Source organism: Vigna umbellata, chromosome 1, assembly GCF_029865625.1.
Source record: "Vigna umbellata cultivar VRB3 chromosome 1, Vumbellata_1.0, whole genome shotgun sequence".
NCBI classification, from domain to species: domain Eukaryota; kingdom Viridiplantae; phylum Streptophyta; class Magnoliopsida; order Fabales; family Fabaceae; genus Vigna; species Vigna umbellata.
In genome coordinates this window covers 4,056,753-4,070,866 of record NC_142165.1, presented here as the reverse complement: position 1 = coordinate 4,070,866, position 14,114 = coordinate 4,056,753, and positions in this window count along the sequence as shown.

Here is a 14,114-nt window from a genome sequence, read left to right as displayed (position 1 = left end):
ATTTCCCTTTCTGCTTTGCTTCAAGTGCTTCTTCACTCTCTGATCTTGTTCACTGATCTTGGTCACTCTCCACAGGTTTCATTTTCTACTCTCCATTTGCTTCTCTATTTTTAATGTTCATAGGACTACAATAGGAGTTTTGGTCTGATTAGAATGCTCTCTTGAACCACTGTGTGCATATACACTTTCAAGCCCTATCTGTTTATGCATATCCATGACTGTCATTTGATCTCTGATGGATGTCCTCTGCGCTGTCTCTCGCTAGGCGACAGATTCGCATAGCGAATTAGAGGTCTGGTTTTCTGAACATGAAATTCGCCTGGCGAGAAAGTCGCAAAGCGAATTATAGGTTTTATTGCTGATATGAAATTCGCACTGCGCCTCTGGTCGCATAGCGAATATTCTCTGAGAGTGGACACATATTTTGCCTTTGTCGCATAGCGACACATTCGCATAGCGAATTGATCTTGATAGTAGGCACCGAAACTGCCAATTCGCATAGCGCACACTGGTGCATAGCGAATTCCATCTGGCAGCATCTGTGTTTTGATTAATTCACTTGCTCTGACCCATTTTCCACAATTGTTTGCACTGTCCATTAATTCTTGTAGATGGCACCTCCCAAGCCCACACAAGAAAAGAAGAGGAAGACCACCCGAGGGTCTTCTTCTAGATCCCAACCTTCAGAAGCCCAAGAGGAGCACCTTGTCCTGAACTATGATCAGGACCGTTTTATATCAGAGGCACATTCTGATAGGTTTCATCAGGTTATCATGGGCAGGGCATTATTACCTGAGAGGAGGGTTGAATTGAAACCTGGAGAGTATGACCATATCCAGGAAGAACTGGAGAAGAGAAGATGGAACTTTGTTTTAGCCAGCCTGCCAGATGAGATTGATGAAGTCTTGGTTAAAGAATTTTATGCAAATGCTTGGGAACCTGACCACTCTCAGCCTCACTCTAGAGTTTCAAAAGTGAGAGGCAAGCTAGTACGCTATGATCGCAGATCAATGAACAGGATTCTGAATACACTGATGTTTCAGCCGTGCCCTCTAGGTGCTTTTATGTCTACCTATCCTGATCATGACCTTATTGCCTCCACTTTATGCCTTCCCGGATATGGCTATCAGCTTGGCACTAGTGGGACACCAGTGAGAATATTAAGGAAACATTTGAATTCACTGGCCACTATCTGGAGTCTCTTCACATTCACCAACATTTGTCCTAATTCTCATACTTCCGACATCAATCTGGAAAGATCTTATATGGTATATGGAATTATGACAGGTGTTGACATGGATGTGGGAGCTTATATCTCTCAAGAAATGGCACTGATTGCTGATAATGATACATGTAAGCTTGGATTTCCTGCCCTGGTGACAGCATTGTGCAAGGCCAGTGGAGTACCTGGAGTTTCTGATATCACTTTGAAACTTCAACCCCCTCTCAACAAGAAATTCTTTGATAGAAATTGCAGCAACAGGGACGACTTCTCTGCTATGAATGCCCCTCCTCCAGTTCCTCCGCCACGCAGGAATGTTAGAGCGGCCAGACCACCTGTAGCGCCGTCTGTTCCTTCACCTGATCTTTTCACTCGCTACATGCAGCAGAGTCTGGCTCGTCAGGACGATATCCGCGACTGGTGCACTAGTATGAGGCAGGGTCAGGTGTCTTTACAGGATAGCATGTATCACTTGTCCCTGGGAATCCCTGATTTTCCTCCCGACTCACTCATGAGTGGGACCCAGTTTGCCGAGCATATTCCATGGCCTGAGGGCAGGCCAGAGTCTAGGTGGGGGAGTGCCTTTCCAGGAGCACCAGAGCCAGAGTTAGATGAGCAGGAGGACATGATGGCAGGTGATGGTGACGAGGAGGAAGAGGAGCCAGATCCCAGATGGGTACAACAGAGTTATCATTCGCAGGAGAGCCAGTGGAGATCCAGGACAGATGCGTCTTGGTAGATCTCTGATGGACAGATGTTATTGATGTGTTATTTATGTTTTTGTTATGTTGTTTTTAGATGTTTCAGTAGATGTTATTGTGGAACTCAGTTATTTGTTGATGTTTGTTGTGGTTGTAAAGACTTTGAGGTTTTGATTTAATGACTATGCATGTTCTGATGATATTATGTGATTTTTGGGGATGATGACTTGTATGTATGTGGTACATTGCTTCAAAATTTTTATCTGTGTGTATGAATATGACCAGATCTGTGAGTGTTGAGAGCACATATATTGATTGAGAGATATTGAATTGTCTGGATATGGAATTGGTTTTTGCATGATTTTGATTCTACGTAGATACACACTTTTTGGTTAAGGATGAAAAAGGCCCTGTTTATTATTGATTATATAGCTACGTGGCCAGATAGCCAACCTTTAGACACTGTGATACATTTGTGAACCTTTTTGAGCCTTGAAAATTTTTTCCTTCCACCTTGAGCCTATTAGATGATATCTTACCTTACACCCTAGAAGAGAACATGTATTATGCTTTAAAAGAGGTTAAGGTTGAATTCAAGTTTGTGGGAAGAAAAGATCAATAAAAAAAGTATATGAAAGAAAAAAAAAAAAAAAAAGAAGCTCAACATGAAAGAAAAGGTTGAGCTGTGAAAGAAAATGGTATGTGATAAATGATATATTTTGGGATTTGAGTACTGGATTGGGAATTGAAGTTGTTCTCTTCTTAATAGGTGTCTTTGAATCCAAGAAAAACCATGATTTTTTTTTCTAGCCAAGCCAAGCCTTAACTTGAAAAGACCTTTGGACTTAACCAATAATGTGTGAAGTGTGTGAATCAAATGAAATGCAAAAGCTGATGAAGTTCTATGACAATTCTGCTGTGAGGACAAACACTGTGAGTGGTGAGAATGATAAATGCTGATCTGGTTTACATATTCTATACACAGGTGAATTTTTGAGTATTGTACTGTGCCATACCTGTTTAAATCTTTAGGAATGCATGTGATTTGTCTGATGTGTAAAGTCATTCTATCAAAACGTCAAAGGTGTGTTATGTGTTGTTCATATGTTTCTGTTATTTCCTGAGGGCATGAAATAGTTCAAGTTTGGGGGAGTTGATAAGTGTGAAAAACAGATGTTTTGACACTTATAAAGGATCTCAATTTTGTAATTATTCATGTTATTACTCAGTGAAAAGTCGTAATAGGAAGTAGATTGTGTTGTAAATTATTGTTCAGGAAAAGTTGTACAAAAGTGAATCTGTCAACCAATTCTCGCATAGCAGAAGAAATATTCGCAGAGCCAGGAGAATACATTCGCACAGCGCACCATCATTGGTTCGCTGAGCGAATCATGCCAGCTTGGAGATTGCAAGTCTAGAATTCGCATAGCGCACCAGAGGCTGTGCGCTTAGCGAAATTGTGCAGTTGAGTGCTGAATTAATTTTAATTCGCACAGCGAATCTGCTTCTGTGCGCTGAGCGAATGGAGCAGTTTTATGAGAAATCAACTGTCTATTAAAAGACGTGCTTTGAATGATAGGAGGAGATGAGACTAAAAAATATAATTTTTTGGGAGAACTGCTCTGGAGAAGGAGACCATCAAGAGACCTCTCTGAAGACATCAAGACTGCACATCATGCAAGGAATTGCAGAAATGAGTATGTTTGTGATGTCTAGGATAGGCTAAACTTTTATTCGTTGGAATTGACTGTAATGGCTGACATTTGATGTAATCTTTCCTGTTCAATATAAGTTGTGTTCATATGCTTTTCTTGTTTACTTTTTATTTTATTTTACGGAAGTAAAATAAACTTGTTTTTATATTTAAATTGTACTGGGAAGTAAATTTGAGTATTAACGCAAGAAAAGCAACCAGAAGGAAAGAGGCTAGGAATAGTTTCAATTCTCCTGGTCATCAATAACATCGTTCTTAATGCAAAAGTTATGTTTAATTACTTAAGGAATTAATAATTGAACATAATTCTTTAGAACTTGTTTTAAGGAATTAAATCAAGATACTGTGATGTTGATGTTTGAACGCAAGTTATATTGCTCAGAATAGTTACTGTAATGTGGTCATGAAGTCAATTCCAATGAAGCTTTCTTTAAATTTTAATTTCAATTTTAAATTGTCATCTAGTTTGAGACTATTAATTCACTTATAGTTTATTGTTCAAATTGATTTTGATAAATAAATTTTAATTGAATAACGTAACACAAATTCCCTGAGGAGAACGATACTTTACTTATCACTGTATTACTTGTAACGATTTGGTATACTTGCCAAAAAGTTAACACAATTGTGTTAGTTATATGGGTAAGTTGTCTTTGTTTGTGTGCTAAACCAAGAAGCTGAACATAGAAATGAAAATTCTCGTCGAGAATTGAAAGAGATAAAGTCACGAAAATTTTGAGTCTATTACATGTGTTTGAGATGACAGAGGATTATTTTAGGGTTTTATATGTTGGATTTTGAGTCTATTACAAGTGTTTAACTTTTCATGTGCTATATTATTTTTAATGATTTTGTTGACTCCAGTCTTTGAGGTTGATTTTAAGCCACTAAAAGTGTTTTTGTTGAGAAAGAAAGCATGTATTTTACATCAATATTTCCAATATGGTAAATGTTTTCTTTCCAATCATGAAATTCACACTGCTTGTTAGAATTATAGTCGACAATGTGCTTGTTAGAATTATAGTCGACAATGTACATATACATACATGTACCAAAGAATCATGGAGTGTTTGTGGTCTGATGATATAGGGATTCTTTTTTCTTACATGTAGTGGGTTAGGGATCACTTATAACACAAATCTGCATCAATTTTAAAGTACCAAAGCTTATCAATTTTAAGCTGACTATTGACTTTTCTTCTAGGATATTACTTCTAGCTCTTTTGATATGGTAAGAATTATGAATATCTCTTGTAAATAATGATATTTGAATCTAGGGTAACTTTTTGAGTATGAGAAACAAAGCCAAGTGTATGTAACACACGTCTAGTACTTATTTTTGCTTCTGATTGATCTATATTGGATAGTCTATAATACTATGGCTCAATCTTCAGACATGATGCCCTTGCAGATGAATTAGCCATGCTGAAGCAAGTAAATGAGTTTGCTGCAAAGGGTCTCAGTCCTCCAAGAAAGAATGGATTTGCCAGGTACTATTTCTTTTGAAAACAAGTTAATTTAATTTGTCAAGTCTTCCTCTTAAGTTCTCAAAAATATATGATCTTTGAGGTACTGATGCATAGAAGACCAGAATAGCTTCACTTGAGAACATGCTGAGCATATAATCTAATTCACTTGTTGCAATACCTTCTAAACTTTCTGAGGCAGAAGAACGAGAAAGAGCCATCTCTAATTGTGGACGCTGGAATCAATTGCGTTCATTGGGAGAAGCGAAGAATTTGCTTCAATATATGTTTAATTCTGCTGCACATGCTAGGTCCTTTGACCTATACCTTTTCTCTCTATAATTAATTATATTTTTTTCTTCAATTCTCTATAAATAAGATAACTAAACAATTTTCTATTTAATTGAACAAAGAACAATTGTGATATTGTATACTGTTATGAATTTGTGTGTTGACAATAGGTGCAAACTCTGGGAGAAGGACATGGAGATAAGGGAAATGAAAGATCAAATAAAAGAACTTGTTGGCCTCTTACGCCAAAGTGAGATGAAGAGAAAAGAAGTTGAGAAGGAACTAAAAGTGAGAGAACAAGCTAATGGAAGCACACTGGCTACACCACCTTCCGTAAGAATATTGTTACTGAGTTATCTGCTAATTACATTTACTAAAAACTTTAATTAATAAGATTGGAATTCAACTTACTTCCTCATAAGGTAATTTCTTCTTTTTGATGGACGTATTCAGCGCGTCAATTTTGTTATATTTGGTATAGCTAGTTATAGATTCCAAGTACCATAGTTAAAGATTACAAAGTAAAAAGTTTGTCCTAATTATTTAGTTAAAAGTTTTGAAATTTTGACAGGAAATTTTATTTGGTCCAGAGGGATATTGAAAAAGGAAAATTAATTACTGCATTAAGCTTTTGCAAGCCAATCAAAATTTATATATTTTTTATCAAACACCAAACATGCCATCAATCTAATTTATATAATAAAAAATTGATATCCCTTGTAATTCAAAATAGTAAAACCATGAATTTTATTCTTTAATTTATGTTAAATGTAAGAATCTGCCTCATATTTAAATTTTCATCCGTTATATTATTCTTTATTGCAAGCTCTTACGAACCTATGGTGTTTAAGAAAATTGATTTTTTTATATAGGTTCTATGTTGTAGCATTTTTCACATAACAGGAGGAAATTCCTGTGTAGTTTTTTAGTTCTCTAGTACTGGACGTGTGTTATTTTATTATTTAGTAGTTTATGATATGTTTTCTTAGTTATTTAATTGATTATGGTCACGGTTACTTTATAATTTTATATTATTTTGATAATATTTGTAGAAAACGTATATTATTTGTCTTGGAAGTACATAGTATCAATCTTATTTAATGGTTCTTTACAAGTTTCAATGTACATGTAACTTTATAGGATGTTCACGAGGTCTAGGCGATATTTCTTTTAACATTTTGTAGATGGTTAGATGTATTTAATATTACATTTTGAGTTTATGAACTATTTTTTTTGTGTAACTATGTTAGGTAAAAATATTTAGGAACTTTGTTAGGTAAATATAACATTGAGGTTAGGAACTATTTTGATGTGTTAATAATAGAAAATATATTGATTATATTTTGAATTTAGGAACTATTTAATATTACATTTTGAGTTTAGGAACTATTTTTTGTGGAACTATGTTAGGTAAAATTATTTAGGAACTTTGTTAGGTAAATATAACATTGAGTTTAGAAACAATTTTGATGTGTTAATAATAGAAAATATATTGATTATTTTGCTCGTTATAGATTATTTAGATTATATTTTGGGATTGATATGGATAGTAGCACATCCAAATCTAAATTTTAAAAAAACTCACTTTTTACACTGGTCAAAACATGAACAGTATTAAAAAAGTCTCATTTTTTATACCTATTTTTAATTTTGACAAGTATAAAAGTAAGTCTTTTTATGTGAGATTTTCCATACCTGTTCTACGAACATTAGGTGTAAAAACCATTCTTTTATGCCTACTCTCTGACCGGTATAGAAAAACAAAATACTTCTATACCCTCCAGTTATATACCCGCTCAAAAACAGGTATAAAAAATCATTTTTAACAGGTATAAAAAGCTTTTCTTGGCATAGTGCATGTAAGAAGCCATGTTGGTAAGAAGCGACCAAGTAACACCAAAATGTTAAAAGGTGTTGCCTTTGCTGAAAGTGTCAGTTGCAGAACCGATAATGCTGAAGTTCCAACATTATCAGAAAGAAGAAACTGAACAAATTCGGGATCAGGGTAAGATAAAAAAAAGTTTCAAACTTTTTCTTGTCTTTCTTTCTTTGGCTTTTTGGAAATTACGTGAAAGAGAAGAAGACTGAAGAGGAATTTATAGAACACAAACATACAAACATAAAGCCAAATAAGTTGGTATGATCTTCCTGTCTTCAAAGTAGCCACACCAACACACTATACTATGCTAGCTATGATATTCTCTCTTGAGCCTTCTCATTTTCATCTTGTTTTTTCTTTGTTCCTCTATAAGTGGAAGTAGTGGATGCATATCTTAAGGTTGAGTGGAGTCAAAGCATGTTTAGTTTAAATTGGGATATTTTTTTAAGCATGTTTAGTTTGAGTCAAATATGTTTTTGCCTCTGATCATTCATAAATTTTAGGTCAATTTGATTTTGAAAATAATAATTATACTTTGTAGAGGGGATGCAGTGTTGGGAGCGTAGGGCGAAGTAGAGGTTGAAGGGGTTGTGGAGGCCTGGATTAATACAATAATTGGTACTGTTCTAGTATCAATAAACAAATTTTTAATATATAAGCTACTACATCGTAACATTGTAAGAGACAAGGGTGTGAGAAGATTAATAACTACAGTAATAGCATCAACATGTGGATTTTTTCTAGGTTCTTTAACTTCTATAATATACTTCACTGTTTTTCATCATTTGGAACTTGGAGCAAGAATATCTGTTATTGCACTGAGTATAGTCCTTCTTTTATTTGTAGGAAATTCGGAAACGACATTTAAAAGATATCTAGGAGGTTTTAGGAATGGTTTCGTACTTATAGTAGAGATTGGAATAGTAATGTTAATTAGCATTTTCTTAATAAATATTTTGCAAAACTTAAGTGACATACACATTACCGAAGGCCAAAAGCCTTCGGTAAATCCGTCGATAAGTGACATTCACATTATCGACGAATTTATCAAAAGCTTTTGACCGTCAGTAAAAAAATAAAGATTCGTTGGTAATGAAAGTTTACTGATGGATATATATCCATCGGTAATATTAATAATTTTTGTAGTAAGTGGAGGAATTTGTTGTCCAACCAGAAGCCCAAGAACAACATGGTAGTATTATTGTTCCTGGAACACTTCGGGAATCTTCACCTATACTAGCACAACCTGCAGAACATATCGTAGTGGAAGTCGAACCGGAGCCCACACCACAAGTCCAACCGGTAGCTAGTGCAAGTGCAACTATGTTAGTTGGTGGAGCCCAACCTGGTGCAGCAGAATCGGCCACTGCAATAGGAGTAGCAGAATCTCTGGACATAGAATTAGCCACTACAGCAGGAGTAGCAGAATCGACCACTACAACAGGACTAGCAGAACGTCGGCAAAACCATGTAAGACAAGAACTTTTTCGAAACTATATCACTGAATTTACTTTATTAACTTTCGGATTTATATCCGAAATTTCGGTTGATAGCATACTAAAAGGGGTTTGGATTAATACAATAACTGGTACTGTTCTATTACCAATAAATGAATTTTTAATATATAAGTTATTACATCGTAACATTTTAAGAGAAATGGGTATGAGAAGATTAATAACTATAGTGATAGCATCAATATGTTGATTTTTTCTGGGTGCCTTAATTGCAATAATATACTTCACTGCTTTTCGTCATTTGGAATTTGGAACAAGAGTATTCATCATTGCACTGAGTATAGTCCTTCTTTTAATTGTAAAAAATTCAGAAACGACATTTAAAAGATGTCTAGAAAGTTTTAGGAATGATTTCGTACTTAAAGTAGGGATTGGGATAGCAATGTTAATTAGCTTTTTTCTTAATAAATATTTTACAACACTTAAGTGACATACACATTACCAAAGGCCAAAAGCCTTCAGTAATTCCGTTGGTAAGTGACATACACATTACCAACGAATTTACCAAAGGCTTTTGGCCGTTTGTAGAAAAAAATAAAGATCCGTCGGTAATAAAAATTTACGGACGGATATATATCCGTCGATAAAAATCTGTCGGAAGGAGAGGAATTTGGTATCCAACCAGAAGTCCAAGAACAACATGGTAGTATTATTGTGCCTGGAACACTTCTGAAATCTTCACCTGTAGTGGCACAACCTGCATAACATGCCATAGATTTACCGACGAATCTTTATTTTTTTAACCGATGGCCAAAAGTCTTTGGTAAATCCGTCGATAATGTGTAAGTCACTTACCGACGGATTTACCGAAGGCTTTTGTATGTCAGTTACCATCGGATTTACCAAAGGCTTTTCGCCTTTGGTAATGTGTATGTCACTTAAATTTTGCAAAAAAATTATTAAGAAAAAAGTTAATTAACATTGTTATCTCAATCCCTACTATAAGTACGAAACCATTCATAAACCTCTTAAATACCTTTTAAATGTTGTTTCCGAACTTCCTACAATTAAGAGAAAGATTATACTCAGTGCAATAACGGATATTCTTGCTCGAAATTCCCAATGACGAAAAGCATTGAAGTATATCATAGAAGTTAAGGCATCTAGAAAAGTTCCACATGTTGATCTTATCACTATAGTTATTAATCTTCTCATACCCGTTTCTCTTACAATGTTACGATGTAATAGCTTATATATTAAAAATTCGTTTACTGGTACTAGAACAGTACCAGCTATTGTATTAATCTAGGCCCCTTTTAGTATGCTATCAACCGAAGTTTCGAATATAAATCCGAAAGTTAATGAAGTAAATCCAGTGATATAGTTTTGAAAAGTTCTTGTTTACATGGTTTTGCCGACGTTCTGCTACTCCTGTTGCAGTGGTCGATTCTGCTACCCCTGCTGGAGTGGCCGATTCTATGTCAAAAGATTATGCTACTCCTGCTGCAGTAGCCGATTCTGTTGCACCAGGTTGGCTCCACCAACTAACATTGTTGCACTTGCACCAGCTACCGGTTGGACTTGTGGTATGGGCTCCGGTTCGACTTCCACTATGGTATGTTCCGTAGGTTGTGCTACTGTAGGTGAAGATTCCCGAAGTGTTTCAGGCACAATAATACTACCATGTTGTTCTTGGGCTTCTGGTTGGACAACAAATTCCTCCCCTTACTACAAAAATTATTAATATTATCGACAGATTTTTACCAACAGATATATATTCGTTAGTAAATTTTCATTACCGACAGATCGTTATTTTTTTACTGACGGTCAAAAGTCTTTGGTAAATTCGTCGATAATGTGTATGTCACTTATCGACGGATTTATCCAAGGCTTTTGGCCTTCGATAATGTGTATGTCACTTAAGTTTTGCAAAATATTTATTAAGAAAAAAACTAATTAACATTGCTATCCCAATCCCTACTATAAGTAAGAAACCATTCCTAAAACCTCCTAGATATCTTTTAAATGTTGTTTCCGAACTTCCTACAATTAAGAGAAAGACTATACTCGGTGCAATAACGGATATTGTTGCTCCAAATGACGAAAAGCATTGAAGTATATCATAGAAGTTAAGGCATCTAGAAAAGATCCACATGTTGATGTTATCACTGTAGTTATTAATCTTCTTAGACCCGTTTCTCTTACAATGTTACGATGTAATAGCTTATATATTAAAAATTGTTTATTGGTACTAGAACAGTACCAGCTATTGTATTAAATTAGGCCCCTTTTAGTATGCTATCAACCGAAGTTTCGAATATAAATCCGAAAGTTAATGAAGTATATCTAGTGATATAGTTTCGAAAAAGTTCTTATCTTTCATGGTTTTGTCGACATTTTGCTACTTCTGTTGCAGTGGACGATTCTGCTACACCTGCTGTAGTGGTCGATTCTATGTCAAAAGATTTTATTACTCCTGCTGTAGTGGACGATTCTGCTGCACCAGATTGGGCTCCACCAACTAACATTGTTGCACTTGCACCAGTTACCGGTTGGACTTGTGGTATGGGCTCCGGTTCGACTTTTATACGGCATGTTCCGCAGGTTGTGCTACTGTAGGTGAAGATTCCAGAAGTGTTTTAGGCACAATAATACTACCATGTTGTTCTTGGGCTTCTGGTTGGATAATAAATTCCTCTTCTTCCTCCACTTACTACAATAATTATTAATATTATCGACAAATTTTTACCGACGAATATGTATCCGTGAGTAAATTTTATTTACCGACATATCTTTTACCGACGACCAAGGAGTGGAGTAGCGATGAGACGACGAGTGGCGAAGATGAGAGATGGGGAGGCATGGGAAGTAGAGGTGTCATTTCAGCCCCTTGCCCATGGGTTGACCCTAACCCCTTCTAAAATCAAGCCCCAATTTTCTAGCCCTCTTAATAGGGAGCTTTTTAAAAGCCCCAACTCCTAAAGCCCCACATAAAGTGGGCTGGGGTAGGGTTAGGATGGGGCTAGCCCCCAAACTAAATTAATTCACTTTTAATGTTTTTTTAGTTATTTCTTTTATTTACTTTACAAGTTCAATAATTTTCAAAATTTACATGATATTTAATATCTTTTTAATTAAATATAAATGTATAAATATTAATTTTATAAAAATTTATTTAAAATAATTTTTTAATTATAAGTATATTTTAAATATATAATTTTATTATTTTGGAAAGTTAAAAAAGAAAATTATTATTATTTTTTTTATTTAAAAGAAAATGAAAAAAATTTCAAAAAATAAACTATAAAAGTAACACAGTTGAAAATTCGATTTTTCAATAATCGAATTATGATATCTATATAAATATTTGAAATATTAATTATGGATAGATTTTAAATTCAAATCTACTGATTGGATAAATTTTTAATATCGGTGTAAAATTTTTATTTTTTATAGTTTGTCATATAAAATTCTTTTGTTGAATGTTTTGTATAGATATATACATTAAAAAATTAAACCACAAACTTTGTAAAGTTTAAAATTAATTTCATGTAATAAAAGAACTAACTTTTTAGTGAAAATCCTTGTTAGGCAAAATTCTTATAAATATCATATATGTTAGTATACAAGATCTAGATGTAATCCTAGTGGCTATAAAATCATATTTTTTTTCTAACCTTTTAGATTAAATTAATATTTTAAAATCATACTTATCTTTACCTAACAAAGATCATTTTTATTGAATTATTTATCATAATTGAGCCGATTGTAATAAAAAATAATTAAATAATAGATACAATATTTTTAAATAAATATAATGTTATAATTTATAATACTAAAATTAAAATTATTATTGTATTTAATTATTAACATATAAAATAAATAAAAATTATAATAATTATAATAATAAATAAATTACATCAATGTCTCTTAATAAGAAACTAATAAAAAAGACAAATGAATATAATATAAAATATATGAAAAAGACATAAAAATATATAAATTGATGTAAATGACTAAATAATATGTTTCATAAAATTTTTTTTAAAAGAATTATATAACTTTGTAAATAATAAATATTAATTTTATTAAATTTGGAAAATTAAAAAAGTTAAAAAGTTATTAAGTCAAAATTTTAACATGTTCACACCAATTAAAAATAATGTAATTTTGATCACAAATCTTAATCGAATGATATTGATTTAAACTAGTGACAAAATAGATTACCATCTATAAATAAATTCGTTAGTCCATCAAAATTTTACATATTAAATTAAATTTTTTAACTTTTAAACCTATTTTATGTGGATATCTCTGAACCGTCAAATTTACAAACCAAAATTAAGAAACCAAAATTAAGATGAAAAAATTATCAAAACAAAATTTGAAAATTAAGAAATAATTGTATAAAAGCATTATTATTAAACTAATTAATATAGAAACAGTTATGAAGTAGAAAATTAATTTTATTGGTAAAAAAATATAATTATACATGAATCAATTATGGTTATAAGTTATTACTAAGAAAGATAAAATGAAAGCTGGATAAAAAATACATATGATTTGTGATTACTTGTATAATGATATTATGTTTCTAGACGTTAAATTTTGTAAAAATGAAAGCTCATGGGCTGGCCCTGGCCTATAGGGCTTTAGGGGTTTTTAGCCCTGTGGGCTTTTTTAATAAAGAGTTTTTTTGGCCCTGTGGGCTTTTTTGGCCCCAACCCACATGAGCTAGGGCCAAATCTTACTAAAGGGGCTCATTTGACAACTCTAATGGGAAGTGCGCCGGACGGTTAAATTGGGGGATGGGCTTGGATGTAGATGTTGAAGAGGTGGGTGTGGGAGGGTAAGAAGAAGGTTTTCAGGGAGTGGAGAAGGTGAGGTTGGAGTTGGTGGGGAAGAGGAAGGGGAGAAGGTTTCCATGCAATGAGATTTATTGTGCCACGTGTTATTAAATGCTAGCTCACGCAAAGGCAAAAAATTTAACATCGTCCACAACATTTAATGGCATGGACATTATTGATTCAATTTTATATAAAAAAGGGATTTAATATAGCTATTTCAAAATACGAGGACCTAATTGACACAAATCTGCACAGATAGAAACCTCTGAAATGATTAAACCTATTTTCTATTAATAACTTTAAAATAATTTTAGATAAAATTCAATGTAAAATATAATTATAAATAAAGTTAATTTTGTTAAAAAGATCTATTAAAAATATCAATTTTAATAAAAATATTTTTATAATATTTATATAAAAATAAAATTGTTTTGATTTGGAGATGAACAAAAATTGTTTAATTTAAAAAAAAGACTTAATTGAAACAAAATAAAAATACGAAATCAAAGTGAAATTAAGATAATGACAAAGAATGTGACAG